We start from the raw sequence: 7512 nt of genomic DNA, 5'->3' as shown, positions 1-7512 counted from the left end.
CTCAAGCCTGTAATATCTGACTATAGGGGTGGAATGCACAATACCCAAGAGATCTATCATGGGGCAGTATGTTGGCCAATATTGGCCTAATACAAGAGTAGGCAATCTTGGCTCTTTTATGACTCAGCCAAGAAGCTTCTTCAATTCTAACTTCAGTTCCAACTGAAACTTCAGTTAGAACTCAAGAAGCTTCTTGGACGAGAAGCAAAACAATTTCAAAAGACGAGACCAAGAAAGTCCAGTTGCCTTAGGGAAAAGCACCGGTGGGCCTTAACTTATGATCTGAAGTCACCCAATTTTGTGATCTTTTTTGTCACAGTTCTTTAGAGTCTCACTGCAGTTGTTAAATGAATTATGTGGTCATTAAGCAAATTCAACTGCCCCCATTGACTTTACTTTTGGGAAACTAGCTGGGACCCCCAGGGGGAGGGCCTTCTCTGTGGGTGCCCCCACCCTCTGGAACGAACTACCCCCCGAGATCCGGATGATTCCGGATCTCCTTACTTTCCGCCGCGCCCTCAAGACATGGCTTTTTCAGCAAGCGGGCCTGACCTAGGGAGGATTTTAGGCAGGGATAATTTTAAGTATAATTTTAATTGGAACACAGCTTCGAATATTTGGTTTTTAATTTGGTTTTAGAGGGGTTTTTATTTTTATTGATATGTGTATCTGTTTTAATATGCTGTGCACCGCCCTGAGTCCTGCGGGAGAAGGGCGGTATAGAAATTAAATTAATAATAATAATAATAATAATAATAATTAAGGGACCCTAGGACATAAACACATGCTGGTTCCCAAATGGCCAAATTTTGATCACGTGACCATAGGATGCCGCGATGGTCATTAAGTATGAGAACCAATCACAAGTCACTTTTTTTCAGGGCTGTTGCAACTTTGAATGGTCGCTAAACAACGGTTGCAAATCGAAACACATGATTGTAAAGAAATGGAACATGGTTGTCCTCCTAACAAAAAACATGGAACTTGTCTCTCAAAGATGGCCTAGCGCCAGAGTGTGGGAATTTGGCCAAGTTTTAAAAAGAGAACAATTTTTAAAAGGGAGACAAGGAGAGATCCAGGAAATTACAGGCCAATCATTTTAACATCAGTTCCAGGAACATCAGGAGAAACAATTACACTTACAAAAATAACTCCTACAGAGGGAGAGTCTTTTCTGAGGGAAAACCATCACTGAAGGTTGCAAAGACTGAGCTTGCTTCGCAGTCAACGGGCACGGGAGTAGAGGCAATCCTATCGGTGTAGGATGGTTTCATTTTCAAAAGGTCTTTGAACTGAGTTTGCCCGGAGTGAACTAAATTGTCCATAGCTGGGGGTAAAAAGAAACCGAATCTGCTGAAAGTCTCAGTGCTTCTTAATTTTTGTGGAAATTTTATTTATTTCTTTAAAGCATTTCTGTAGCACTGCATATAACATACAGTGATATATAAAGTGAAATATATCATGTTATATATATATTATATATATACTAGCTGTACCCAGCCACGCGTTGCTGTGGCTGAGTCTGGTAAAAGCGTGTGTTGCTTTTACATCCAACAGATGGCGCTGTTTTTCAAAAAAAGCATGTTTTTACCTGTCACAGGTGTGACATCTATATAATATAGGTATATACATATATACATATATACATACATACATACATATATATATATATATATATATATATATATATATATATATATATATATATATATATATATATATATATATATATANTTCAAAATTTGGGCACTCCGTCCTGGCATGTCTTTACAGCAGTTGCAGCATCACCTGGTCACCATTTCTCACATTCTCAGCCAGTTTCTGACAAGCAAAGTCCATAGGAAAAGCCAGGTTCACGTAACAAGGGCAGCAATCCTCTTATCGACCCGGGCAAAAAAGATCATAACATCAGGCAAGACCACTTTGCTTAACAACATAAATTCTGGTCCCAGTTGCGGTCGTTAAGTTGAGGAAACCGAATCTGCTGAAAGTTTCAGTGCTTCTTAATTTTTGTGGAAATTTTATTTATTTCTTTAAAGCATTTCTGTAGCACTGCATATAACATACAGTGATATATAAAGTGAAATATATCATGTTATATATATACTATATATATATACTAGCTGTACCCAGCTACCTGTATTTGTGTTTGGGCCTGCATGCACGTACATGTGCATAGAGAGTGATGGGACAAACAAACTGTGACTCCTTGCCTATTTGTGTTGGCTTTGTGAGCCTGATTAAGTGGTCAGCGTTCAAAATTACGCTCAAGAACAAAACAGATCCTTCCCTGCAGCTTGAAAGAGCCAAACAAAGTGGAGAGGAAGAAGAACAGATCCTTCCCTGCAGCCTGCCAGAGCACATCAGCGCACACGTAGACACATACATGTACATATGCACACACAGAGAAACATGCACAGACCCACACACATACATGCACATAAACACATGCATGCGTGTTTGCACACAGATACACACCCCAGATACACACAGCCCCAGATACAGCCAATGCTCCGGGTTGCCCTCTTTTGGCACTCAGGGCTGCAAAGGAGGATTTCCAAGCATAACAGGAAGCGAGACAAAGGCAGGAGACCTTATCTCGGCTGCTCAGCTTCCCAGACCTGGCCTTTCAACCCGTGCAAACATTCCAACGGAGAGGAAGGGGGCCAAGTTTGCAAGTTCCCCACTTCCTAAGGGAGGAATTGAGCCGGGCGTGAGGTGTGCAGGGGATAAAGAAGCTGCTTCTGAGCTTTCCCTGGCGGTGACCCTTNGTGAATGCTCCAACACTGGAAGTTTTTAAGAAGAGACTGGACAGCCATTTGTCTGAAATGGTATAGGGTTTCCTGCCTGAGCAGGGGGTTGGACTAGATGACCTCCAAGGTCCCTTCCAACTTTATTATTATTATTATTATTATTATTATTATTATTATTATTATTATTATTATTATTATTATTATTATTATTATTATAGTCCAGATGTAACAGTGGCATTTTCAATTATTTCATTTATCCTATTTTTTATTTTTATTTTTTGCAAGCCGAGCATTCCAGTCTGGATAAAAACAGGCATATCTGGAGTTTTAGCCTTTCTTTCCCTTTCGCGGCCAAAGAAAATGTACCCTCGCATTCCGCTGCTTGTTTGACGAAGGGAGCCCTGACGCGATGGGAAAAACGAGAAGCTTGGAATCCTCGTCACAAATTTATCGCGCTCCTGGGGGAACAAGCAAACTATGAACAGAATGCCAATTTTCCTAAGCTCTCCCTAAGTCTCCCACTTTCACTTCCTTCGCCCTTTTTGTTTACGGCAGGTGGCAGCACTAGGTCAAAGCGGCCTGAGCCTCAAGCAGGGAGACCAGCAAAGAACTGTACAAAAATTTGGAAAGCATCGTAAAAGGAAGCCAGGGAGAAGCATATCTGAATCACCCAAGAAAGCTACATAGGTATGTCACCAGGAACCAGCTCAGTTCATAGGGGCTTTCCCTTTCATTGTATCCACGATCTATGACAAGCCAGGATCTCTGTCTCTCCCACTCTTTCTCTCGCCCACTCTCTTTTAAGTAGCATCTCTATTTATTCTCTGTCTCTATCTATCATCTTTCTCTCTCATTCTCTCTCTTATTTATCTATCATCTCATCTAGCTTTCTCATCTCTCTATATCTCTCTATTTCTTTCTCTATTTGTTCTCTCTCTCTCTCTCCTCTCTCTCTCTCTCCACCTATCTATCTATCTATCTATCTATCTATCTATCTATCTATCTATCTATCTATCTATCTATCTATCTATCTATCTAATCCACAGGTCTCAAACTCGCCACATCACATGACGTGTTGCGACGTATTGCAACTTTTTTTGCACTGCTGGAGCTGGGGTGGGTGACATCCCTTATCAAATCTATCATCTATCTCATCTCTCTATCTAGCTTTCTCATCTTTCTCTCTATATATATATCATTCCCTTTCTCATCTCTATCATCTCTATATTTCTTTCTTTCTTTCTTTCTTTTTCTATCTATCTATCTATCTATCTATCTATCTATCTATCTATCTATCTATCTATCTATCTATCTATCTACTATCGACCTATCTCTATCTATATATCTATCATCTTTATTATCGCTCTCTCTCTCTTTTAATATTTCTACTTCTGCCATCTAATGCTAATCTATATTCATCACATTTTCAGGCTTCAATGCTTTTGTGAAAATTCAGTAGTTCTTCAGAGAGAAAAGGAAAAAAAAATTCTCTACAAATAACTTTCCCAGCTCATCAACTACTAATTCTATAAGCTTTAAAAAATTTTTAACCTAATCATCACATTTAATTCAGGAAGGGACCTAGATAAAACCTAGCCGGGAATCTAGGACAGGGTTAGAAACGAATCACACACAATCCTCCCAACATCTTCGATGCGCTTTATTCACAAGTAACAAATAAACAGAAGCAAAATAATAAATACCGAAAGGAGAATTGAACTGCAGATGTTTCGTGCTTAGCCAAGATAGCAATATTTCTCTTTTCTTAGGAATGAAGAGTTTTACCCGATAAGAGAAAAGTTTTTTTTTATTGTTTTGAAATGACATTTACTACCCGGGGAATTTGGAAGAGGGGAATTATGTTGGAGATTTGCTTATTCACTCAGGTGTCAACTTTGATTAGGGAGCAGGAAGATTCAGACGTTAAGTGATGTTAGTCCTGGGGAGACGTGAGACTTCTAAAACATCCAGGGTTGCAACTGTGAAGTTGAAAATAAATCTGAAAAGGGTCAATTGTCAGCTACTTCCATAATGTAGCCAAGGAAACTGCACAGGTACACCCTAAGGGTCAGATCAGAGCTTAGCTGAAAAGAGATTTTACCCTGTGGACACAGACATCGATCCAAACTTCTAGAGCACAGCAATGGACAGAATAGAGCAGTGGTGGCGAACCTATGGCACGGGTGCCAGAGGCAGCACTCAGAGCCCTCTCTGTGGGCACACGTGCCCTCGCCCCAGTCCTAGGCCTTCAGCTGGGTTTTATAAAACCTTTTCGCTTTAGGCCTCCGCCGCCGTGTGCAAAAAAACCCAGAAGGTTCAATCAGTCAATTTCAACTTCTCGCGGGAAAAAAAAGATCTTGCAAAGTTGGAATTGATTGAACTTTTTAGTCCCACCCAGTCTGCTGTTACCACTGCAGCCACGCCCACCCAATGGGCTACACCCACCCAGCACTCAACGGTGCATAAATGGGTTTTGGGTTGCAGTTTGGGCACAGTCTCTAAAACAGTGGTTCTCAACCTTTTTAATGTTGCGACTCCCAACCGGTCATAAGTTGAGGACTAAACCGGTCGTAAGTCGAGGACTAAACCGGTCGTAAGTCGAGGACTAAACCGGTTGTAAGTCGAGGACTACCCAACCGGTCGTACGTTGAGGACTTTCCCTGCCCGGGAGCGCCGCGCATGCGTGGTTCCGCCCCCTGCGCCGGCCGAGGCGTAGCTGGCAAGCGGCAGAGACGGAGCAGGCTGACCACCAGCTGGCCCAGCCCAAGGGAGGTAAGGCACCCGCCGGAAAAGGGGAAAAAAATGGCGGACAGCCTTGCTTGGCGACCCCCGTGAAATGGTCGATCGACCCCAAATGGGGTCGCAACCCATAGGTTGAGAACCGCTGCTCTAAAAGGTTTGCCATCACTGGAATAGAGAGTTAGGCTAGCACGGAGGTGCCAAAGTAAGTGGCTACAAAACCAACCTAAAACGGAATTATGGCTGTCTATGGGTGGTGGTTGCATGTCTGCAGCCCTGTTTCAATTCACCTGAAGGAAATTCATCTGGATTGCCAAATGAAGGCCAATTAGATGAAACAAATGTTTTTTTTATAATAAAAAAAGGTCATAAAAATGCCCCTCACTGGAAAAAGCTATATACTAGAACAGGACAGATTCAAGCCCAGCCTGAAAAGCTAATTTTCTACCTCGGCTTGCACAATTATGCTTCAGCAGATCTGTTACCAATCCAGCAGCTGCATTTTATGGATCATGCTTCATTGGATTGGTTTTCCTTTGATATTGTTCTTAGCGTAGGGGGCAAATCCAGCCTGTGGGCTTTCCACCAATTGTTCCAATCCATAAAATGGGTGTTTTCGGTAACTAAGTTGAAAGCATCAAGTTCTTCTTCTTCTTTTTCAAATGCATGCAGCTAAGCAGCCCATTAGACCAGCTTCTAATTGCAGCCTGAAGGCTAACCTTGATTTGTCCATTCCTTTCCCCCCCACCAGGACAACTAGGCTGAGATTTGATCTCTGCTTTGATCAGCTATTAGGAGAGGAAGCTCCACTTTCTCCCTTCATCCTCACATAAAAGAGTTTTCCGGCTCCATGGAAGGACTGCTAACACAGGCACTTCTCCCAAAGCTCCCCGCCTCGGTCATGCGTGAACACGCGCCTTCTAATGCGCTTTTTTCCGCTTCTTTCACACAAATGACAGCCGCTCGGTGTTTACATTGGCGCCTGCAAAGCTTGCAGAATGGGACAAAACCAGCCTGCCTAACTGGCCGAGGGACTTCCCTTTCAACAGCCTTAAGTTCTCAACAAAGGGCCCATAAGCCAAGGGAGGCTTAGCAGCGAGAGAGTCTCACGCTGGCACGGAAGGTGCAAAGACAGGCATCAAAAGCCAAAAGAGAGAGAGAGAGAGAGAGGGAGAGAGAGAGAGAGAGAGGGAGAGAGAGGAAAGGCAGTAGACCAAGAGTGGCTTCAGGCAGGAGGATAAAAGTTTTCACTGTGGATCAGAGCCGGGATGGTGCACCAGATCATTGAAGTGAGCAAAAGTTGGTGTTTGGCTGTGCGGCAGGGAAATGAAAAAACAAAAAAATCCATGAGAGCTGAAACCAGGCAGAGGAGACAGAAGGAAGAGAATTCCCTCCTATTTTCCAGTTTAGATGGGCCTAAAACAGCTGACCTGGGGGATGACTTCAGCTTGTCCTTGGAAAGTCAATTGAGGGACTTTCCACTCAGCTGCCAATACCGTGATGGAATTGCATTGTCTTCGGAGCAGCAACATCTCACGGTGGGCTGAACAAGGAAGCTTAAGAAACACAGGAAGTCTCCCTTCCATTGTGGTGGACACACAAGGCAGCTTGACCTCATCCTGGTGCTCTCCAGAGATTTGTGCCTTGATGTCCATAGATGGCCACGTTAAAAGTTGTGGGGCTCAGAAGCCCAACATAGCTGAGGAGGACTGTTGGAGAAAGGCTGGTGTTGTCTAAAAGGTATCTCAGATACTTACTTCACTTGGATTACTTGGATTACTGCCTTGAGCAGAGATTAAATTGGAAGACCTCTAATGTCCCTTCCAGCTCTGTGATTCTAGGTTCTAAGATAAGATGGGTAAGAAAGAACTTGTTACACGATGGCGGGGAATCAAAACCAAGCCTGCCTCCCCCAATCTGGCCTCTCTCCAAATGGGTCGATTTCAGCCTACATAGCTATTCTTGAGAATCTTGGGACATGTTGCGGACACGTAAAATGAGGCAAGGTTACTTTTATCTG

The sequence above is a fragment of the Protobothrops mucrosquamatus genome, unplaced genomic scaffold (genome assembly GCF_001527695.2).
Source record: "Protobothrops mucrosquamatus isolate PMUCROS unplaced genomic scaffold, P.Mucros_1.0 scaffold4966, whole genome shotgun sequence".
Taxonomy (NCBI): Eukaryota; Metazoa; Chordata; class Lepidosauria; order Squamata; family Viperidae; genus Protobothrops; species Protobothrops mucrosquamatus.
This window is presented reverse-complemented; position numbering follows the sequence as displayed.